The sequence below is a fragment of the Mya arenaria genome, chromosome 11, assembly GCF_026914265.1.
Source record: "Mya arenaria isolate MELC-2E11 chromosome 11, ASM2691426v1".
Taxonomy (NCBI): Eukaryota; Metazoa; Mollusca; class Bivalvia; order Myida; family Myidae; genus Mya; species Mya arenaria.
The window spans coordinates 65,669,665-65,696,052 of record NC_069132.1 but is presented as its reverse complement, the minus strand read 5'-3'; the positions used below and the strand labels follow the sequence as shown (position 1 = coordinate 65,696,052).

At 33.3% G+C, this 26,388-nt stretch overlaps 1 pseudogene; it reads left to right on the top strand.

The window, feature by feature from the left end:
• LOC128209369 (HHIP-like protein 2) overlaps nt 1-21,541 on the top strand; it is a 35,221-nt pseudogene extending 13,680 nt beyond the window's left edge.
• The last annotated feature ends 4,847 nt before the right edge of the window (nt 21,542-26,388 follow it).

Here is a 26,388-nt window from a genome sequence, read left to right as displayed (position 1 = left end):
TCAGCCACACAATTACTGAACCAAATGGGAATTCTTACATATAGTATAAAGAGTTTAAAAAAATCAGTACTTTTCATCAAGTTTCGAGCCAATGAAGAAATCAAGCTAAGAGATATAGAGCCAACAGGTTTTAACTAACAAGAAATAAAACAAAAAACTTCTTGTTTGAGTTACCCACCCCTACCTTATAAAAAGGTGTCTACGTGACTGTTTTTGTACTCAATTGGTTAAAAAGATCAGTTTTTTTGTGCATGTGTTTTACTATGAAGTTTAAGAAGCTTAACCTGAAAATTACTTTTGCACCAATTCCCAATTATGACAATAAAATTCTAACAAAGCCTTATAAGAAATCCACCTACCTACCCTACCTTTTTTTGGACAAGATGTAACCTTGAACCACAAAATAAATTTTCTTTGGCCTTTTTATAGTTCATTTTTTGTCTGTCCGACCTGTGTCCATCCATCCTACCCTTGTCTAGAGAAACACTTCAAAACTACTGATGAGTTTTAATAAAACTTCAAACATAGACAGAGGGCAATATGGACAAGTGCAGTGGCCAAGAACCATAATCCTAGCTTCAGTCATTGAATTGTCTCCCCCTTTCACTTAACAGTATGCATTTAAAGCTGGATTCTCACAGATTTACAATTTTGACAACTTTATTTTTATCTTTTGTCTTTAAATGAGATATTAAGAATGCACAGCTAATTAAATTCTCACTTTTTTTATCATATTGCAGCCATTTTAACAAAGACGCTATAACTAAGTATTTTAATATCAACTTGTGTTAAACATTGTGTTATGGGGCCAATTGTATTAAACTGGATCAATTATCCGCAGGTTATCTTTTTATTAGTTTGAATATGCAAGCATTTTAATTGGTCAACGGATTATTGGATAAATAATGACCAATCATTGAACATTTTGACTACTTTTTACCAAACCTAAAAATAGCTGTTTTTTATAGAATTGGCTGTGAGTCACTAACTATATTGAAAGTGTTATTTAAAATTTTAAACTGTCTGTGTTGAACATTCCCAATAAAACAGTTTGCTTTAAGATTGATAATATTGTTACTAATGGATTTACCAATCATCAATTTGATCACTGATAAGATGTTCCTTCATACAATTGAATCTAGAGTAGAATACCCATCATCAAAGTAGTGCTTAATGAATCAAAATATTTATTAGCATATAATCCACAATGTCACTTTATTTTATAAGGTTAAGTCATTTTGAAGGACCCAAGGCTCACTGTTTTGAATAAAGATAAACATTTAATGCATTCTAAGTGTTATCAAATATTTCATTTAAGATAGATAATTCTTTTTCGATTCTCTTGTTTTTACTTAAAAGTTAACTACCTGACAGAATAAAACTTTGCATCTTGTTTAAGAAATTATTTCACATGCTTTTCGATGAAATATCATGTTATTTTCACTTACGTTATTTTTTCTGGCAGGGAGAGGTATGAATTCTAAGTGTTTTTGAGCATTCACGTATAATGCTGTGTTGAATCTTTTAAATGACATCATGACTTTAAATGCTTCCCTGACATGTGATTTTCCAAATAACAATAATTTTGTCATTAAGAAAGACAAAGAAAATTTGTTGAGTTTTGATGTAAGATCAAAATAAATTCCACTTGCTGATCACAGGAAGCAATACTTTCATAATATTTGATGGCGCAGCAAATATTCTCTAAACAATCATCATCATTCATTACAACACCCCTGGTTTTCCCTTTATGAACTTGATTTTATAACCTAATTGACTTGGATAATTAACCTGTTTCTAAAGATAAAATGGCAAAAAACATGTGGAATATCAATTTGATCTTTGTTCTATTTTCTTATCATTAACACCTGGTAAATATAATCTCTAATCAAAGATTAGTGAATGAGTCTGATGCACTTAAAGTGACCTTATTACACTTGGATTGGTTCCAAAAAAGAGGATACTATATCACAATTAGCTATGTTTGTTGATTAGCATTTGTTAATATGATAAACATGTAAATACCTGCTCTATTTGTGTAAATGATATTTTATTTATATATTTCATGCTATGCAACTAGATCGAATTATTATGATTTATGAAGTTATGTGTATTTTGAGCTGGTGACCTAAAATAAGGGGTTTGAATACTTAAAAAAAGGTGTGTTTACTTAAGTAGAGCTGTACAAAGTTATCTGGAGTAAATCTTATTTCAAACAGAAGAGTTCATCAAAGCCTAGCATGCATGATCTTACAATCAATTTAGATGTCAATAGAATCTAAGAAGTATATAGTTCTACCCTTGTTCCAGAAATTAATCAGATATTTCACAGCTTCAAGCACCTCTGTTGTGATGAAATGGTGATAAAACATGATGAGGCACTAATTTCTAGAGATATGAAACCGTAATTGATGAACTTTTTATTCATGTTTTTCTTTGATAAGGTCAAAACGGGTATTTAGCATTTGACCTATATAATTTACTGAGGGCCTTTTTATCAAGATTACAAGGGGTGATTTTGTTCCCTATCGATATGGTAGATGCGGAACCGGTATTGAAGAAGATTGGCAATATCAGTACAGCTTCAGTATACATGTAGATGGTGTCTCTTAGGTACAAAATTTCTCCAAGGATTATTGATAAAACAGCCTCCCCCCTTCTCCCCCACCCCCAACCACACATGAATCTTGAGATCTAAAGAATTGTGTAAGCTCTTTTAAGTATATTTACTATAATGACTCTATTTTAATTAACAAGCAAATACAACATGGGTTATTATTTTTTTACCAAAAACTGTCTAGGTTAATCATAAAATATTTGTCATGGCATGTGGGCCTTTTTATACCCCCACAAACAAACTTTGAGGGGGTATATAGGAGTGAGCTTGTCGGTCGGTCTGTCGGTCGGTCTGTTGGTTTTCATAGTTTCCGGATGATAACTCATGAAAGGCTAGACAGATTTGAAAAAAATTTGGTACAGAGGTGTAACATCAGAAGATACAGGTCAAGTTCTATATTGGGGCTGGTGGGGCCAAGGTCAAGGTCACTGTTACTAAAATAGAAAAACGGTTTCTGGACGATAACTCATGAAAGGCTAGTTTTTCTTGTCAGTAGTGTAACTTCTAAATTACTCAACAGATTTAAACAAAACAATACATGCATGATAAAAGAAGATGCAGTGTGCAGTAACCTTGGAATTATTGTCTCTTTTCAAAGGAATGGTTTGCCTTTCCTGTGTCCAGGCGGCATTTGGGGGTATTCGTCACTCCTGTGACAGCTCTAGTTATTGTTGTAATTGTTGTAGTTAGTTTCATCTTGATATATTTTACAAGTATAGTGAAGAAAGTATATCAACTTATGCTCTTAGTAACTCTTGTCGGTATGATGTTGCGCAAGAGTGTGGTCTTGTGATATTGTGAAAATCAGAGAACCAGGAGAAAACCCATTTGTCAGGCTTGGTGACCACCAAGCAAACTTACTTGCGCCCAGGCCAGAAATGAAATTCAGGTTGCTTTTGTGAAAAGCGAGTGCGCCAACCACAGGCTAACCAGACCTTGTTGTAATATTGTTGAGTTATTTCCCTTGGCAACAGGACAGAAATAAGTCACTGTGCTTATATTTATTATGCCAGTTATATGGGAATAAAAGAAACTATTTTTTGCAGAATTTGGAAAAGGTCGCATTGTTTGCGGAGATGTTGGGCAGAGTGCCAGAGAAGAAATTGATTTGATAGAGAAGGGAGCTAACTATGGGTGGAAGAAAATGGAGGGTACAGCCCCTTACTGCTCTGCATGTAAATATGGTAGGTAGTGCTTGTTACATTATTCTAAACCTAAATAAGTTAATATTTCTGAAATTTTTGCAGTTATTGGAGAGCTTATTTAAGATTGAATAAGAGATAAGATGTGTACTGGAAATTAATATTTGAAACAATATATATTGAAACAAGAACATGGTGTTAAATTATACATGTGTTTTATTAATATCAGTTATTCCTTTTGCTACATTTCAGCATCAGGAGGAAATGTGACAGCCCCCATCTGGGATTATCCACATTCCTTTGGAAAGTCTGTGACCGGGGGCCATTTTTATCGCGGTTGCCAAAGCCCAAATCTCCAGGGCTACTACATATATGGGGATTTTATGAGTGGGTATGTGGTTTTAAGTGTTTTTAGTTGATTGAATCTAGATTGAAAATTTAATGTATAATGCGAAAAGAAACGTTTGATGTTGGTTTAAAAAAATGACTTTATTGATGTTTAGACCAAAAGGTCTTTTTCAAATTCTTTTTCAAGAAATTATTGAAAATTACTTTTTGGCCGAACTAAAGGGTTTGTACAGATTTATTTGATGAGTAAGGAATAACAGTGATAAAATAGGAGAAAATATAAATATTTCCAAAATTTCTGTTTTGTACGAAAGTGATTGCATAGTCTGTTATTTTCATTACAAACAGGCAGTCAGTGCGTTTGATACTGGTTAATGTTTTTAACAGATACAGACTGGTTTTTCAATCATCAATTTCTTTGACACTAATTAATTCATTAAACCTCTTCTGCCTTTTCAATCATCTGTTGTTTTTACGGACAGGAAACCTACAGAGAATTACTTAATTATATGCCTGCATAATCGTGCAGAAATTGTCTGTGTCATAGGTGTGGCACATTTGTATAAAAAACACAGCATTAATGGACTCATTCATGTTTGTTATAGTCAGACAGCTTAAAAAATTAAAAACTCATTTATTTATTAGCTATCCTGGCCCACTTTTGACCATGAGTACAATTTTGCAAACACATTAATGTTGTGCTTAGATGACCTTGACTGTGACCTTTTGACCTACTTTCTTATTTTTGAAGCTACAGCAATGGAATTTGGACCTTGTCTACAGTTTTGATAATAAATATCAATGTTGTCCTCTGATGACCTTCACTGTGACCTTTTTACCTGCTTTCTTATTTTTGAAGCTGTAGCAATGAAATTTACACCTTCTCTACAGATTTGATAGTAAATATCAATGTTGTCCCCTGATGACCTAAACTGTGTCCTGTTGACCTACTTTCTTTCGTTTTAAGCTACAGCACTGAAATTTGGACCATGTGTACAATTTTGAAAACAAATATCAATGTTGTCCTCAGGTGACCTTTACTGTGACCATTTGACCTACTGCAAGAAAATATGGGATACAAATGTATGGAAATTAAGAAGAAAAAAGTCCAAATAATAAATGCTTATGAATGAATTTGATGTAAAATATCAAGCACAAGAAGTGCTCAACAACTTCTTTTATATTAATAAGTTGACACTGAGACCATGAATTTTTCAGGCGTCTTTTCCGTCTTCTCCACCATGCCAACAATGACACGTGGACAAACAAGGAACTGAAGATGTGTGCTTCGAATGTCTGTGTACCCCCTCTCGTCAACGACTACGCCACCAGCATCATATCATTTGGCGAGGATGAGGAGGGTGGGTATAAAATGTTATTTGGATCCTAAAGAACTTAAATTGGGTGTTTCTGATATCTGTAACCACTGCTAATGACGAACTTTTATACCAGCATCATATCAGCAAGGATGAGGATGGTAGGTCTATAAAATTAGTATATAAGGATTATATGTATACTTTGTTTGGAAGTTTGGAAGATAGGCATAATTATATAAATCTGACCAAAGGGCACGAGTGGGGGAACCAGAAACAAGCCTGAAAGGAAACTGGGAAAGATGTTTTGAAGGGAGAGAATCAGAAAAATGGCTACTCTTTCAGTGTGCTTTAAACTTGAATTGTCAGAGGTGTAACACAATTTACAATAGAATTACGGAACAGATTTATCTAAATTTTGTCATAAATGATCTTTAGTATATAAGTCTTCATTTCTTAATATATTAACTTCCATTTTAGTCTTGAAATGTGCATGTCCAAAAAAATGTTTTTGCCATCTGCTACAAAATTTGAAGTTGCTTCATGGTGAATGGCAGGCACTTAATTGGCTGAGAGCTATTTACAGGGTTGTTGTTGTATAAATTGTAATAACAACACCTGTGATAACATAGTTTTACATACTATCTAAGTGTTTTTACATCAAATGTTTAAACGCCTCCCTCTATTTAAGATATGGCCTTAAAAACACTTTTAGTTTGGGTTGCCTGACCTGAGGCTGCCTACGAAATAAAGACCCACCCTGCGGTTTTAAAGTCTGTCAGTTTTTTTGTCTTTTTTTTGTGTATTTTAATATCTACAGGTAGTTTAAAAAGCTTGATACTGCATACTTCATTTACGCCCTTCCCCAATGATGACAATAAAGTTCTAGCATAAAGCCTAACAAAAAAAAACAAAAATGAAAAAAATATTCTTCCTACCAAACCTGTTTTTGGACAAGATGTAACCTTAACCAAACATATTATTTTTGCTTAGGCTTAAATGCTTTCCACCTAGTATTTCACTGAAACAATCTCAATCTTAATCTAAAAGTTTTTAATTCAGTGGAAGTACATGTGTATATGCTACCATATCTGCAGTTTTCTGCATTTTGACTTAGATGTTGTACTACGTTCTGTAGGTACTTATATTTTTGATGATTTAGGCTCCTTTGATTGTATTCATCAAATTTGCATTGTGGTAAAGTTCATGTTGTATTAAACCTATCAAAAAAAAGTTGTTTAAAGTGACACTCATATTCAAAATCAATAAATACACGTGTATAACAGACATTAATTTTGAGTGATAAGGCTTTTTTAACTACTTACTAAATAATGCATTTATGGAAAATATTAATTACTGATAACAAGATTGTAACAGTGTATTTAATAGCTGTAAATGCACACTCAGGTATTAAATGACTGGTGGGTCCTAAATGATTTACAGTGATCATCTATCATCGCATAAGGTAGAAATACTGTGTTTTCTGCACCTTCAATTCAAATTAGACAAAGTATCCTTCATAAGAATCATTGTTTTCGATATTTATTCATCCTTTTCGGTAAATTAAAACAACTGTATTAATTGTGGTACATGTACATCTTATTTGGGAGTATGAGTGCATCTTTAATATAAATATTTTTTACCATTTCAGGGGAGGTGTACATGCTGTCAACTGACTATGCCTCCACAACTGTTCGTGCTGGAACTGTTTACAAGATTGTCGACCCCATCAGGTAAGCTTATTGCAGTTGTAAAGTTGTTTTTCGTGTCCTCATTGTTGATAGAATGCTGTACTTCTTATCTTTTATTAACCAGGTTTTCACATAGTGAAGCCTGATTATTAGAATGATGAACGTCGTTGAACGGCCGGGCGGGCGGCGTCAAACTCACCTATGAAACTGAATAACTTTAGTAAGGGTTGACATATCTTGACCAAACTTGGTCTATAGAAAGAGTTTTGGGGTACCTTTCATGGGATTGTGTTTGGGGTCCCTAGGGTCAAGGTCAAGGTCACTGTAACTAAACAATAGAAAAACGGTTGAAACTGAATAACTTTAGTTAGGGATGACATATATTGACTAAACTTGGTCTATAGGAAGAGTTTATAATGACCTTTCATGGGATTGCGTTTGGGGTCCCTAGGGTCAAGGTCAAGGTCACTGTTACTAAAAATTGAAAAACGGTTGAAACTGAATAACGTTAGTTAGGGATGACATTTCTTGACTAAACTTGGTCTATAGGAAGAGTTTATGGAGACCTTTCATGGGATTGTGTTTGGGGTCCCTAGGTTCAAGGTCAAGGTCACTGTTACTAAAAATAGAAAAACGTTTGAAATTGAATTACTTTAGTTAGGGTTGACATATCTTGACTAAACTTGGTCTATAGGAAGAGTTTATGGATACCTTTCATGGGATTGCATTAAGGGTCCCTAGGGTCAAGGTCAAGGTCACTGTTACTAAAAATAGAAAAACGTTTGAAATTGAATTACTTTTGTTAGGGTTGACATATCTTGACTAAACTTGGTCTATAGGAAGAGTTTATGGATACCTTTCATGGGATTGCGTTTGGGGTCCCTAGGGTCAAGGTCACTGTAACTAAAATTAGGAAAACAGTTGAATCTGAATATCTTTAGTCAGGGTCCACATATTTTGACCAAACCAGGTATAAAGGAAGAGTTTATGGATACCTTTAATGGGATTGCGTTTGGTGTCCCTAGATTCAAGGTCAAGGTCACTGTTACTAAAAATAGAATAATGGTTGAAACTGAATAACTTTGGTATAAAGGAAGAGTTTATGGAGACCTTTCAATGGATTACATTTGGGGTCCCAAAGGTCAAGGTCACTGTTACTAAAAATAGAAAAACAGACACAGGCTGAAGTTCTTCTGTTAATCATTAAAAACCTGGTTTCGTCGCATTGCGGCGTTTCTTGTTTTTGTAAATTTCTAAAGGCATTTTGGATTGTAGTACTCATGCACATGAAATATTTCACTATTCATTTGCATGTAGTCATCAGAAACCTGATTTTTAGCTCGACTTTTCGAAGAATATGGAGAGCTATACTACTCACCCTGGCGTCGGCATTGGTGTCACATCTTGGTTAAGGTTTTGCATGTAAGTCATTATCTCATTAAATACATCATTTATTGCATTGAAACTTTGGATATGTATTCCCAACTATCTAACCTACTAAATTAATGAAGATAACAATTATTTGAATATAATGCAAAAAATGGGCCTTTATTATTTGACTTAGAAATTCTGGTTAAGGTTTTGCATGTAAGCACACATAGGTTAATATCTCAGCAACCACTTGATGTATTGCATTGAGACTTAATACAATGGTACTCAACCATCTAATCTACTTATATAACCAAGTTAGAAAACTCTAGTCTGCATTAAATTCAAATAATGGTCCTTTTTTATTCGACAAAGAAATTCTGGTTAAGGTTTTTCATGTAACCACTTTTAAGTCAATACCTCAGCGAATACATCATGTATTACATTGAAACTTTGTACACAGTCTCCCAACCATTCAACCTTCTTAAATAATCAAGTAAGCTAACTCTATCTTCTATATTTTATAATTTTTGCCCCTTTATTATGCGAATTATAAATTCTGGTTAAGGTTTTGCATGTTAGCAAACATAGGTTAATATATCAGCAACCACTTGATGTATTGCATTGAGACTTTATACAATGGTACTCAACCACCCAACCTACTTGAACAACTAAGTTAGATAACTGTATTTTGCAAATAATGGCCTTTTATTATTGGACTTAGAATATTATTGTATACAACCTATAATCCTTAAATGTATTGCATGCTTCTTCAATCAAGTCTGTATTTCATTAAAGGCTGAATGTTTTTGAAATTTACACAAATCTTTGCAGGCATCATTCTAATCTGATTTTACAATGATCCATGCATGTTTTCGCCAAAACTTTTCGATCCTTACACTGAAAAGCTGCGGAATAGTCGAGCACGCTGTCTCTATGACAGCTCTTGTTTCAGTTCTCAGTTATCACAATTAGAATATTGGATGAACAAGTCTGATTCCTTATACTTTTGCTTGCCATCAACAAATGTAAATAATCTTCTACATAAAATTAATTATCTGAGCATGTCGTTAAAGCAGTTCACCAGGCTTGTGCTTATTTTGGCCACTGTGTCCAGTATTTGCAGATGTAAGTGTTTTTATCGTATCTTATTTTTCAAACTGTTTGACTCTCTATTTTTCAACCACATAAGACGTGGAAATCCACAGGACTGCAAAGGATATGATGTCCAGACTCCACCAACAATAACTACGCCTCAAGAAAACACGCCTCAAAAAACCACAGCCACGGTCAGCCATGCTCCACCCACTATCCCCCCTGTGGCTGGTATGTTGTCTTCATGCCTGTTTGCATGGGTACTGGCTTGTACAGTAGGGCACTGGCTTTGACAGGAAGTTGCTCTGGTGCATCATGGGATATGAGCTAAAAAGGTTATTGTCAACTATGTTTTTGTTTTAAAGTAAGGAAGGTACTGTGAATGAATTAAACTGCTTAAAAGAATTAATATGATATCTGTTCAATAAAAGAACCTGAGTCCTCTATTTTTGAACTACTGCTATTATTTTTTCTAAGGTGCAATTTATTTACAATATGTGATACACTTTTATGTCAATTTTTTTCAAAACATGGAAGTACAATTCCTAAAGGAATGGATTTTTACAGACATTGCTCAGATTTGGCAGAGTTTTACATGTGGCAAAGCCCTTAACCTGTCTTGCCTAGGGACTTTCACAAGAATACAATGAAAAATACATGGACAAGCCCAGTAGTGGAACATTGAAAGATAAATCCTGTTTTGGGACACAAGGCAAGGGCCCAAATGACAATGAACTATAGACACATACAAATTAACATCACATACACAAAAACAAACACCAAAAACAAACTTTCACCACACACACACATACAAATATCACAAAAAAACATACCCTCATCAAAATTGCACGAGCCTTACTTTTATTGATAGAATTTAGGCAAAAACATTTTTCAATTTGTATGAATTATTCCTTAGGGCTTGCCTGCTGATGTATATGTGTGTATATCTGAAAAATAAATGCAATAAAAGATTAAGACTAACAAACTAGCACATGTATGCTGTTGTTATGCACTTTATATAATACACTAACTAAATATATTACTTGGATTTTAATGATGTAGCTAGGCAAGAGAAACAAATAATTGTGGATTCTCATCCAAAAAATATGTCAAAAACCCCCGGCTTTAATTATTTTTAAGGATAAAAGATTTTACCTTTGTTGATTAGTCGAGGTCAAAATATAAACTTTTGTGGTGAAAAAGTAAAGTAAAATCCACCCATCTCCCAATTTTTGGCTGGTCTGTTTTTTTCAAATTAGTAAAGTTGCTTTTACGTCAGAGTTCACTATTTTTAACCCTGGCCATACCTTCAAAATCACTTAAGATGTACATATGAAACTTAATACACATGTTACCTGTCAGTGACAATAGGAACATGTTTATCAAGGTCCATAACTATGGGTTAAATAAAAAAAAGAGTTATGCCTTTTTATCAGCTGAAATTAACAAACAACAAATGAGCTTTGAAATCCCTTTTGTCGATTGCTGTATGTTTTTCCATTTAAGTCCAGATGAGATTCTAAAAATTATTTTGTTCAGGCTAAAATATGTTCTGAAATTGAGGCATCCAGTTTTCAATAAAATGTGAATTGTTGAGGCCTAGTGACCCCAAAATATGATGTTGGTACATTTGATAGGATTTTTATTAGAAACATGCTTTTTTAGCCTTGAAAGATTGCAAAGTTGCTGATTTTTGTTGAAATATAGAACAGAATTACAATTATTTTTTTTGTCATTTATTTTTGTTCAAAAGTTATCAGCAAGAAATGCTTTTTCAAATTATTCCAACTATCATAGGTTCACCTGGTATCATTCAAAATTTATAATTATTGCCTATTGATTGGTGAAATGAAAAACTAATTATTTGAACATTGTAACCTTATTAATGCATTTTCGTTAGCATGCATGATAAATTATGGTTTGGCATATATATTTTAGTTGCTATAATTAACAAAAATAAACATTTTAACAGGTGATAACTCTACAACAGAAGACCATCAGATATCCACCAACAGTGCTGATCTTACAAGTATTACAACAAATTTGGTGTCAACTACTACAATTTCGAGTATCATTTCGAAGTCAACTTCCACAATTCAGAGTATTAGTTCAACTGCTGCTATTCAAATTAATAACACAAGTCCAGCTTTCTCAAGCAGCGAGAGTTTACCAAATACACATACAACAGAACATGATCTAGTTAAAAATACTGCACAAGAATCAGGTACTACTGTAAGAACAAGAACAACAGTATATTCTCCAGTGAGTTCAGCCAGTTTGATGAAATTTACCCTGAACTCAAGTGGACCAATGTTAATGATACATGTATTTTATTTGTTTCTATATTTACAATGATGGTCACGTTGATGGAAGATTGAAAATTGACTAGCATACTTAATGAAAAAAACACCCTTTAGAATCTCGTATTTTAAATGGAACTCTTTCAATTTCATTCGTAAAGCACTTTTATGTTGGCCATAAACAATATTTTGAAGTATATTCCGCCGAAACATTGTTCACATATAACCAGTCATAATTTGAACATTGTTGGACTTATTTAAAATTAAAATTAAAAACATTTTGATGATATTCTTTTGAATCATTGATCACATAATACAATGTGCTCATTTATAGCAAGACCCTTGACTATGGATTAAATTATTGTCAACTCCCTTATTATTCCCCTTGTTGGACTAAGGAAAACAACAATCAAGTACATGTGTACTGCCTCAAAGCAAGCATGTTACAATCATTTATAAACCATCAGTGGCCTTAACTGATCAACAAAGTTAAGAATCGAATTTCTATATATGTGCAATTTTTGTCAATTTATTTTACCCCATATTTTTTGGAGTATTTTTTATAAATTGGAGAAATTGACTTTCAAATAGTCATGCATCAAGGTGGCATTATCAGCAGCTTGACTTGCTTGGTTATGTATGTATTAGGACTAAGTTTATGGTTGCAGTTGGTGCAGGATTGTTTGTTATTGTTTTTGTGTTTTTACTGCTTTCAAAGGCCAAACAAAAATAAAGTTGTGGTTCCTGTTACATGGTAAGAAATAATCAGGCTAGGTTGGTAGGGAAACCATTTTATTTAGAAAGTTATTTTATTATGAACAAACATGTATGTATACCATTTTATTGTTAACATTAATATAATATTCCCTAGAATCTTACATCATACAAATAAACTTTATATCTATATATGTGTACATATTTTTACTCTTACCAAAAACAGAATAAGGGTTGGGACTAAAAAAAGGTATATCAGGGAAATGGGTCCACAAAGTTATTGGTGTTTGGCCTTATGAATAAGCAATAACAGCTGGTGTTGTTTTGAAAAAAGTTTTACAAATATTAAAATGTCTTGTATGTCTTTTACATTCATGTTTGTAGCTGTGTTTTTATGACAAATATATGTTCTAATTTATATTAAGACTGGCATGTTTATTTTGCTTCTTTGTATATTTTGCATTATATGTGGTACCAGATTATGGTTCACAAAAATACTATGTCTTTCAAATGGTTACTAGGTTTTCTTATCAGGAATATTAATCTCTATTTTTTTAGTATCTAATATTTACACATTATTATAGGTACATGTAGATTTGTAACAGGTTCATATTAAATGATGGAGACATCAGGGCAAGCTCATTTGAGCGACATTCTAAAATATTCACAAATGGCAACATTTTGTCGACTGCTGATGCAAGTATTGTAAGATTTTAATAGAAATGAAAAAGGGATTCTCTCAAAGTTTGGAAAGTAGCAACAATTGGTAGGCTGAAATGCAAGTAATGGCAGTTGTAAATAGAAGTCAAAGTTAACTTACTGAAGGCATGCACCATTAAGAAAAAAATTGCTATATGTTTTCAAAAATAATGTCTTTGAAGTCATATACTTATGAACTGTGTTAGACACACAATTTGGCAAAGGTCATAGAGGGACACAAGTGCATAGCTGTTAAAATTTCAACACTTTCAATGCCAGTACATGACACATTTTTAAACTGCAGGACTGGTGCTTTTGCAAAATCTGATATTTGTTTCCCATTCAATATTGATCATGTTGTCTGGAATATCAAGAAATACTATATATTGGCCTTGCAAGATCAACTTCAATGTGAAAGATCAATATGTATTGTGTTTTAATTGTTATTACTTGCTAAAGCAACTATGACAGAGTCCCTTTAAGTCAAATATATGTTAACTGCCGTCAATGCTCTTTTTTACCATACATCATAATTATGTATTAGATTTGTTATTCAATTTTTACAGTTGCATCCATGTCTGATTAATTCCAATATCCCACAACTGTCTCCCTTTTGTATATTTCTCTTTCATGTATATTTTTTAATACTTAATGCTGAAACTTATTTACTATCTTTGCTATGTTAGTAAGTTTAGTTCAGATTCAATGCATTTTTTATACAATTTTATATAGAATGATTTATTTTGGTAAATATATTAGTAAGGATATGTTACTTCATTTATCTCAAAAACACCAACATAACTTTATCTGTTTATAAATGAATACATTTGTTATATTGGGTTTCTATCACTGACAATTGTCAATCTCAAACAATAACAGGCAATCTGTTTGGGTATGAGTGGTTGATCCCCAAATTATGATAAAGGGGCTTAGACCCCTTATGGAATTATTTCAAAAGTCATAAACTTTTTTTCCACCTCAGTTAAGTAGATCCAGATAATTGATTATAAGGTCATACTGGAAATCCTTATCTTGCCCATGGGCAAAGATACATAAGTACCCGTATGGAACTACTTTTTTATTGTCATCACGCGATTAACTCCCTTGTTGACGACCGCGGACTGTAGCGCCATGAAACTTTTTTTGGCAATATTTAAAACCAAATAAATCATTTCTTGTTTAAAATGGCACTCAAAAATGTTTTCATGCTGCATTCAAGAAATATTCAGAATTTAAAGAGTGCTTTATCTATTGACATATTTTAAATCATTGCTCGCATATCTATTTGGACAACCACAAATTATTACATATCTTAAAACAAATTATTTTCACTACGCACAAAAGAGTTCCAGAAAAATAACACATTTTTAAAACTTCCTTTTAACTGAGGAGGGAAAAAAGCAGCTACAATGTCCGCTGGTTTATCCCTGCCCCATTCGGAGCTCCTCGGCCATTTTTTCAAAAACAACCTCGGATGTATATGGACGGTTTACATACTTAAAAAGTGGTACGTTTAAGTCCGCTGCAAATAGATCGCGTAGTAATCTTATTTAGTAGTTAAAATTTATGACTTAACTCTTGGGAATCGTAATTATGTTTGCAATAATACACTTCACTGGCAATCAATTTAAACTGAGAGCAATGAATACAACTCTTAAACACTACATTTAATTAATGCTTTTATTAAAAAAATACGGACTACTTCAACAGATGTACCGGCATACATCCGAGGTTGTTTTTGAAAAAATGGCCGAGGAGTTCCGAATGATCCCTGCCCCCACGAAAGTTGTTCTGCGGAAACTTGGTAAGCCTCGTTTCTGCAAAACACCCAACGCTCCGGTTGCGATGAGCCTATCTTACACAAGCAGCCATGAAAGATAATTAAGTTGACTTATAGGCCGATGGGCGGGGTGTAATTGTTTAAATGATTTATATTTGTATTGATTTGTAATGATGTATATATACACATGTCACTATAATAAAATAATTACTTACTTACTTATAATCTCAACATACTTCCTACTGTGTTTGATACAAATTTCTAAGCAAAAATCAGTACTTACAACTGGACAATAGCCTGACGTTATACAAGCTTACATTCATTCTTTGACTTTAGAACCCTTTTTATTAAATATTAATTATATACTTTAATATACACTTGGGTAACTTTTTTCCATCTTCACTGTTACTCACTTTCACAATAACAAGCTTGTCTGTTTTTTCTTAAGAATATAATTTAGGTATTGGCCCACAATTTATAATTTGTTTGGTGTTTCACTTCTGACTCACAAAAATTCTTGCCGCCCCGATTTAGCATTATTTTGGCTTGTGTGGTCATTGTTTTACATTTGCTTTGTACATATAAGGAGGCAAGGAAGTAAAATTAATAAGAAAAAAAACGTCTCTACATACCCACAACTTAAAATGTAGGTAAGGAAAATGCCAAACAATGAAACTGTGGCGTTGTCATTGTGGTGCATCAACGGTAATATATATTTGGCAAACACTTTAACAGCGTTCAAGATATATAACTTATGTTAACATTGTTCAAATGACATTAGGTACATTTTGACCTTTTTGTATGAAATCCCATTACTCTTAAATGCTGTTAGAGCCATTCCTGTTGCCAAACTAAAATCAGTTGAACAGACAAGCGTTGACAACCACTTGTGCAAATTCCATGCAGCAGTTACTTCCCTTTGCGGTACAGTAAATCTCTGCTGTAACGCAAATCATGCGACAATGATAAAAATAACATGATTTCATTCAAAATTAAATTTTTCTTTATTTTGATTTTTGGGGATTTTTTTATCTTGAAGCCTTAGGTGATAAAACTTGAATTAAATATTTGATAGAATTGAATGTGAGAAAAATAAAAAAATAAATATCTGCTCGCCAATGGAGACCACTGTAAAGGAGATTACAATTTGTGGTTCTCCTGTTTACTCTTCTAACTTTCTTTCTCACGTTTTGCTTAGCCTCCACTGCTCCTCCACTTTTACCTACTCCAGTCATGACGACGCCACCGCCTGTATCCACGACAACGCAGCTTCAGGTGTCCGTGTCATATGAGACTATTTTGAAAATGATTCGCCAATGGATGGCTAGGAGTCCAAATTTCGGGACTGGAAGGACTGTTTTCAGAATCGCTAATGTAAAACCATGAGTTTTGGCTTTATTCAAAATGCCGAGCATAGCATTCGTTTAAAAATTCAAAATGAAATCGGATTTTTCTTTTAATATTAAATTGTGTTAATTCCTATTTTGTTTAAAATAAACAAATGTTTATAACATGTTACTGTATTTTTTTATATTTTTCTTTCTAAAGGTACTATTTCAGAAATGATTTGTCTTGGTCACATAAATCAAAGGTTTCAGATTTGTTAGACTTTTACTTAATCTTCATTAGTGACTTTATGTTTTTGAAAGGTATTAAGTTTGCAACCAAGGGTGGAATTCGATATTGGTCATATTTGGATCGAAGGACAATGTAGCCAATCAGATAGCGTGGTATCAATGAACCGACCAATCCAATGAATGAAGACAAAGCTGTTTAATGGATTGACCTAAGTTGCATATTGAATGCCACCTCTGAATTTGATTTGCTAAATAAACAATCCGGCAAATAAATAAACCATTCAACTGTAAGGTATAGCATACATTTTTGTAATAATTCCTTTTGAAATGTTGGTTATATTTTTCAAATGTAAAATACCAAAGTGCCTGTGATTGATTTAATTTCTCTTTATCATAAATGTCAAAGTGTATTATCAAAGGTTAAAATGATTACACAAATGTAGATTGTTTGTCAAACATTAAATAAAAAATTATAGAAAATGTTTAAATGATAACCTTAATAATTTTGGTAATTTAATTGAGGTGAATATTAAATTAACATGTTGACAGACTTTTTGTACTTATAATTTTGAACAGCCGTGAATCAGCTGGGAGTTCAAAACACAATACATTGTTTAACATGAATCAGAAAATTTAAAACACAATAAATTGTTTGACATGAATCAGAAAATTTAAAACACAATAAATTGTTTAAGATGAATCAGAAAATTTAAAACACAATAAATTGTTTGACATGAATCAGAAAATTTAAAACACAATAAATTGTTTAACATGAATCAGAAAATTTAAAACACAATGAATTGTTTAACATGAATCAGAAAATTTAAAACACAATACATTTTTCAACATGAATAAGAAAGTGATGGTTGGACACAATAAAGACTGTTACTGTGTTTCAGGACTGTTAATTAATCATACAGGTAGTTTGTCAAACAACACATTCTACATTGTAACTATAAAATGACAAACAACGCTGTATAACAGTAATGTTCCACAAACTATTTCATTTTTGTTTGTTTGTTTATTTAATTATTTCTAACGTTAAGTGCTTTATTATTTATTACGAGGTAAAAGGTTTATCCCTCAAATTTTATGTTTGTGATTCATTTTTATGCATTGATTTTAAATATTAGAATCATTTTATATGATTGTGTAAACAAGTTCAACAAATTTCTACGCAATAATATTTGATGTCTGACTACAAATACATATCATTTTACGCATGTTCAAAACTGTTTTTATGTCTTGAGTTTGTTGAATCAGTCCGTCTTCTTGAGTATTGTAGATATTCGATCTTTGTATAACACGGCATGAGCATTTGTTACAGATTTGATTGAAAATGGGTTATGTTTTAGATTAGAATTGGCATGTTTAGCATGGTTTGTTAAGATCCGATAATAAATATAATCATACCGAGTGTTCTGTTTTGGTTGGTTTGCTTTGTGATGATGAATGGCTTATGTACACTAATACGAGTATAATATGCATTATGTCTGATCTTAGGCATCCAATCTTGTAAGCTAAGGTCTGTGAAGATCGACAAAAAGAATCTACATAAAATTGACTCACTCTAAAAATTGATGGTTATGGATGAAATTATGAGATTGATTTAGTTAGCTTTTATGATGGACAAGGGGAGAAGGAAACAATGAAAATACAATGAAACAAGCACAGCAGTCCAACAATCCAAATTAACCCTGTTTCGAGGCACAAGGTAAGGCCAAACGACACTAGATGAGAGACCAGTCATTTAAACTGAAAATATCTTGTTAGCGAATTGGTAAGCGCTTTCGCTTCATACCAAAAACATTGAAAAATAATGGATGTTTATGTAATGACCTTTATTCGTGTCTGACCTTGACATTTGACCTACGGACATGACAATCGTTTTTGTTAAGTTTTTTTATAATCAGTCAATGCCTTGCCTGGTTACAACTCAGGCACGCCAACATCCAATTAATTTGATCAGTAATGCTTAAATCCGACCTTCACCTTTGACCTACAAATAATGACTTACAAGCAACACATTGTTAAGTCATGCTGGAAATCTTATTTCAAAGTTATTTACTTCTTAAGTAAGGAAAAGTTACAGCACACACGGACCAAAATACAATGAATTTTGACAAATAACCGGCAATCTTAACCGTTGACATACATACATAACTCTTTCACGGAAACATTTTCTTACCATCTAGTGATCATTTGTGCCAAGTTAATTTTTAACCCCCCCCCCCTCCTATGCAACATGGACAAGCAAAATATAAGGCATTTTGAACATTGATCATTATGGAGGTTATTTCTGATATGCTTTTAAAAATATCTCGAATAAAAATGGTTGACGCTGCTCGCCCGGCCACATAGATATTCTTACCTTCATGTTTTGATATAAATGCTACAAACTATGTAAACATATGAAGACATATCAAGAAAACTTTAAAAAATATCCCGAAATCAATGCATGTGTATGTAATGTAGTTTGTATCTAAGGGTATTTCTAAAGGCATTTGGAAAATAAGGAGTCTTTACTACTCCCCCACCGTCGGCGTCTGGTTCGAATTTTAGGGCAAGTTGGCATTTTCACTTAAAACTCAAATACCCTTCATTCAAATCACTAAATACTTCACAGTAATTCAGGACCATCACACAATGAGGTAACATTTTCAAAATATCTTTAATGCAAATGATGGCCACTAGTTGACTTAGGAACTTCGCTTAAAGTTCTAGGACACATTGCGTCGGGTTAAAGTTGTCGGGTAGGTTGGGATTTCCTCTTATTACTTTATATACCCTTCATTCAATAAACTACATATATCACTCAGTTGTTTTTGGTCATCACTCAATTTTGAAGATCCGTTAAAACCATGTTATTAGAATAACGTACATCGTGTTTCGGTCGGTCCGGCGGTAGGGCAGCGTCAAACTCGACAATAGTGTTGAATAGTAAGTTTTTTCATAAAGTGATAAAACTGCGTTTTGGGCCAGTAGGGTCAAGGTCACTGTTACTTAAAAAAAAGGGTGACATATTGGGACCAAACTTGGTATAAAGGGAGAGTTTATGGAGATATTTCATTGGATTGCGTTTGGGGCCCCTGGGGTCAAGGTCACTGCTATTTTAAATATATTACCGTTTATTACTGATTAACCTATGTTAGGGTTGACCTATTGTAACCAAACTTGGTATTTAGGACTTCCATATGACCATAATGGCCAAGGACAAGGTAACTGTTACTAAAATTAGAAAAAGAACAGACGAAAATGAATCTCACAAAAAAGCTTTAAGGCTGATGAAATTCTGTTTACCATTGAAAACTTGGTTTCGTCACATTGCGAGGTTTCTTGTTTACTTTTTAATTTCACCTTTTTAATTGCGTGTGCAGTGTGTGTATACCCCGGCATTTATTGCGTCAAATATGCTTCGTCAGAGGCAATATTTTGCTTCGAATGATGCCTTATAACATTCGAAGCAAAATACTGCATTCCGACGAAGCATTTTTGATGTGATTTATCACGTGGTATACACACACTGTTCTGACAGTCACAAATATAACAACAATTTATTTTCATTTCTAAGACAAAGAGACGTCAAGTCGAGCGCACTATATAACGACAGCTCTTTTTGAAGTCCTACTTACAAATTTTTACAATATTGAAAAACTACTTGAAAAAATACCCACTAAGAGCTTGGTTCTCAATACCGTAGTGATGATTATACATGACCATTGTGAAGCTTTCTTGAGTAAAATTATCACTGCAGTACCATAGTAGCGATATTGACAATAACTAGTCTATTTAGGTACCGATAGTAACGATATTGACAATAACTAGTCTAGTTAGGTACTGATAGTAACGATATTGACAATAACTAGTCTAGTTAGGTACTGATAGTAACGATATTGACAATAACTAGTCTAGTCAGCTACTGATAGTAACGATATTGACAATAACGAGTCTAGTTAGGTACTGATAGTAACGATATTGACAATAACTAGTCTAGTCAGCTACTGACAGTAACGATATTGACAATAACTAGTCTAGTCAGCTACTGATAGTAACGATATTGACAATAACCAGTCTAGTCAGCTACTGATAGTAACGAAACTGACAATAACGAGTCTAATCAGCTACTGATAGTAACGATATTGACAATAACGAGTCTAGTTAGGTACTGAGAGAAACGATATTGACAATAACCAGTCTAGTCAGCTACTGATAGCAACGAAATTGACAATAACTAGTCGAGTCAGCTACTGACAGTAACGATATTGACAATAACTAGTCTAGTTAGGTACTGATAGTAACGATATTGACAATGCTAGTATAGTAGGGTACCGACAGTTATATTATTTACAATAACTAGTCTAATAAGGTTCTGATAGTAACGATTTTGAAAAATAAACATTTTAGTTATATTATGTTTGTCACGATATTGACAAGTTATGTACTGATTGTAGCGATTACAACAATGTCTAGTCTAGTTAGGTAATGCTAATAAAAATAGTGATGAAAGTAACTGCAGTCAGAGAAATACGTTCAACATTTGCATTACAGTACCTGCACCAAGAATATCCAACTACCTCGATTATTATCGACAGAAGGCGAAACATGACCTTCGTAATAAACGCAGAAAAATCCAACAAGAGTTTGAAGAGGAAAGATCTTGGAGAAGAACGAATTTGGTAACATTTAGGGAAAATCCGCCCCTTCGCGACACAGAAACACAAGGTCAGGCAGGATTGGTTCTTCACGGTGTAAATGTTCACAGATGTACCAGTCGACCAAGTGTTTGGTGCTCTCTTAACAGGCTTGTGCCTCGAACTCCATAGAATACATACGTAAAACAATTCAGGGGTTGTACTTGTACAATTTCACTGGTGTTTGTTAGCTTGTAAATAATAGACGAAAGAAAACAAAACAATATGGTTAATGTGTTTGTTGTTGTTTATTTAGTCTGATATTGACCACATTCCATTTTATCAAAGGAAAACAACTCGCAGTTTTGTGATCTCCTATAGAACCTGAATGTTTTGCCTTTTCTTTAAAAACACATTAACTTAATGTCATATCATGTGGATGTATGTGTTTCAAGGTATCATGCTATAATTTCAACAACACCATATAAGTGTTAATAGCGAAAAAGTAAACAATAATACTTATATGGATTTATTGTACTCGTAACGTGTGACAAAAATTTAAACTGATTTTCGCTCATCACTGAACGTTTAAAGGGACTAGACACTTGCATGAAAAGATAAAATTGTCGAAAAGTGACATAAAACTGACATTGTTAAGTACAACGCATTGAATTTTATTACTGATGTATCACATCGCTTACGACGCAGTTTTTGCGCATTTTCCAATTCGAAATTTACTGGGGATGTCTAAGAAGTAAATCCCAGTAAGTTTAAATACCACCGGTATATATAAACTGTACTCATAAACGGGGAAACAAAGATAATACAGCTACACGATTGTTGCGTTTATTATTTCAATAACAAATAATGTATTATCGGCTTCATACTAGCTAGCATTTAAAACCCTATGCCTGTTTTGGGGAAATACTATATTTGCCGTTTTTTGGACCGTCTGGTATCTAGTACCTTTGAATGGTCAGTAATTACATGGCTTTACTCCTGACCCAAGTGGACCCCAACCCACCATGGTATCACTGTTGCATAATATTTAGCTTATCGGTAGGTCAACAGCCATGTCCAGTGTGCCCCTTTTGCCCAGCGAGGTGGCGCTCAAATGCTCTCTGAACAATAAATACTGTTTCAATGACTGCTTCTCCCAGTACACAAGTACTGAGATGACTGACTACCCTGATGATGGACATGATGGTTCTAGACAACCAAGTTGCAATCATGAATATTACACATTTCTAGATAATATACTCGCGCATAAACCAAAGTCGATGTATATTTTCAAACTTATTCAAATGCGCAACGGAAATGAGGATGACTCTTCTACCGTAGCATACTGCATAAAAGAGCCCGATAAATACCAAATTGCCCAAAAGGTACGCCAATGAGTCCAAAGTAAGGTAAGTAACCAAGTTGAATAGTAATCTTGCATGTAATACAAGTGATGTCCCTTTATTATATTGTGTTATGTTTGAGTGGGGAAATGAATAAGGAAACTGTCTCTGTGTTAATTATTAATATTATGAATCCATTTGTTGTATATTTCATAGATCTATAAGGAGTATGGATGATCAAAATATGTTTTATATGTACTTTTTATAAATGTACAAAGGTTACAAATTAATTTAAAAACACAAATATCTACACCAATTAAACTAGTTAAGTAATTAAATCACCCAAAATGTAGTCTATATTATAACTAAAACTCTCCATTTGTATGTTTTTTAATACATTGTACATGTGTTTTAATGGGTAAATCATTTTGGATATATATAAAATCTTCAATACTGAAAACAACTGTCTCAATAAGATTAAATTACTAACTTATTCATTTTAGAACCAGTGTACCAATATCTGACTACAATTATATATAGGGTACTTACATGTCAGGAAAATATAGTTTGTGCATTAAAAAAGTGAAGTATGAAATACTTCTTCCATTTAAAGGATACAGACTATTGTAAGGATATAAACTAGCCCAACGTATGGCTTCTTATGAAAAGTTTATTACTTCGATGATCGCTTATTTAACTTTAGTATGCATCAATTCTGGTATATTTTCAAAAAGGTTTCATTACCAGATGTTATTTAAACAACCTTTTGTTTATAGATGAACTTAATGTTAAACTATTCATAATATTTTGGGCTGATATTTTGTGAAGTATAATTTGTTCGTGTCTGAAATTGAGCTGTTGGACGTTTCGCATGTTGCTGACGTCACTCCCACGCTATTACATGCAATCAAAAGTACACAACCCGATGAAATTATATTAAATTTAAATAAACAAATATATAAGTTTCAGATAAATAAAATACGAGATGCTTTATTTTCAGTTTAATTTTTACAAGTTCATCAATATAAATTTGTTCTGAATATACCTTTATTGAGACCACTTTTCTAAGAACAACTTGATATGACAACTTATCATCGAAGATTCTCATGGGCAGTTTTTCTATAAATATGAACATACATGGAACAACTTGAGAATAAACTTCCTTTCTGAATTTCAAGTATTGTCATATACATTTATTTCCTTACATTGTTATATTCCATAGTGCTTTTAAAGTACCTCTTAGCAGTTCCTAGTAGCTCTTAGTAGTTTCTAGTACCTCTTAGTAGTTCCTAATAGCTCTTTGTAGTTCCTAGTAGCTCTAAGTAGTTCCTAGTAGCTCTTTGTAGTTCCTAGTAAATCTAAGTAGTTCTTGGTAGCTCTAAGTAGTTCCTAGTAGCTACTAAATCAGTATTAGTGAGTTTTTCTGAACAGGACTGTCCCACTGCAAAATATTTTGTATAATGATTATCTATCAAAATACTATATAAATCCAATTCCAATAACAATATTCTTCCTAAGTTTTGACTTTTGTATTTTGACTGTGTTGATTTTTCTGCAAAAAAGGTTTCAAAAACATTAAGTCAATATTTGGAAACGCTTTACCATTAAAATAGTTCCATACATTTAAAAATATATGAAACTTAATCGCTCTACCATTAAAATAGTTCCATGCATTTGAAAATATATGAAACTTAATCGTTCTACCATTAAAATAGTTCCATACATTTGAAAATATATGAAACTTAATCGCTCTACCATTAAAATAGTTCCATACATTTGAAAATATATGAAACTTAATCGCTCTACCATTAAAATAGTTCCATACATTTGAAAATATATGAAACTTAATTGCTCTACCATTAAAATAGTTGGAAACTTAATCGCTCTACAATTAAAATAGTTCCATACATTTGAAAATATATGGAAATTAAACGATTTACTATTATGAATAGTGACAGACATTTGCAAAATCGTAGCAATCATATTGAAATGAATCGCTTAACCATTAAAACTAGTTCCAGACATTTAAAAAAATAAATGGAAATGAAACGCGTTAAGATTAGAAATATATTTTCCAAATTAAGTTATAGGTTCGTTTTCTTTGACTGTCAGGTAAGCTTTGGTCTCATCCGACCCACGTTGGCGTAGCGCACACGTGTGTAAATTGTACCTGCGAGCAGTCACATCACCTGCGTACGGTCTACGAAGAAAATGCATTTTTTTTAGTTTACTTGAGTAGTACCTGGCGCGCAGGTGCTACGTAGGCAAGACAAAGGGGGCAGTGGTGATCAAGTGGTCAGTGCGTTGGAGGTACGTGGTTGCTACGTGGGTTGCACTCGGTTCTATTCTCCAGCTTATACCCAGCAAATAACGGAAAAAACTACGTACCCCACGTACCACTCACACACCAGCCACGCGATAGTCCTGACAAAACATCGCTGACCAAGACTTAACATTGCATGTCCATTTTTTTCTAAATGTCAGAAAATTAATGCTAATAAAAAGAGGGGGGTCAGGTAGCTAAAAATCACTAGCGTAGTGCGCGCGGCCAACCTGCGGATGGCCATGTTCAACCCCTATATCTGCATGGACCCATCGCTGCGCCTACGCGGGTCGGATGAGACCACGGCCTTAAGCGCCAACCTTGGCCTAGCTAGAAACCAGGAAAATAATAGATCATGTTTCAAATGTTAATTGAAAAAAGCCCTCTTAGTACAAATTTTCGTAAATATTATGTGCCGTCCCAGGCCAACAGTGCATAATATGTGTACCTCAGTGCATGTATATAATGTTTCACAAGAATGTGCAGTATCATTCAGCTAACGTTCTACCCCTCTAAAATGGCTCAAGTTTACATTTTGGTATTTAAAGTTTAACAAGGTGTTGATTTTAAATTCAAATAGTAAGCGCACGTGTTAAAAACGCTTGGAAAAACATGTCAGAAATCCCGTAGCGTTACGCCCAAGAGGTTTCGAAAACTCTGTCATTTTGAAGATATTTGATCACATTTCCGTTTTAAAGCTTTCGTCTCCCATGCAACGAGTAGAATGTATAACTTCATGCAACAATGTTTGGGTAAGCAGTATGACAATGTAATATTAAAGGGTATAGACCAGAGTATTGCAAGCAGTTGCCGATGTTTTTCTGTTCGTTAAGTTGATCAGGGAAAACAACTTAACATGTTTTCCAGTCAGAGTTAGGTGTCTTGTAAGTTTCTTCATGGTCTTCCTTGCGTGATTGGTGAACAGGAATAATGTATGATAAAGACATAGCAATGTAGTAATGTATTTACTACAAACAAAACACGCCAAGCGGGTGCAAAACCATTTTTCTATTTAACAGCTGATCAAGGGTCATAACTAAACATTGTATTTCAGTCAGAGTTGTGTGTTTTGTGAGTGGCTGGTAGGGTTAATCAAGGGAAATAACTGGACTTCTATTTCAGTCAGAGTAAGATGTCATGTAAGTTGCCTCACGATTATCATTGCATGATTTGCGAGCAAGAATAATCTATATTAAAGCAATCGCAATGTAGTTATTAATATATGATAAACAAGTGCAGTTCAAGTGGGTGCAAAACGCTTTATCCCGTTTAACACAGATCAAGGGAATAACTCAACATGTTTTTCAGTCAGAGTTTTGTGTCTTGTAATTTGCTACATGATCTTCATTGCATGATTTTTGAGCAGCTAGAATAATGTATGATAAATAATAGCAATGTAGTAATTTATATACTATTGACAAGTGCACTCCAAGCGGGTGCAAAACCA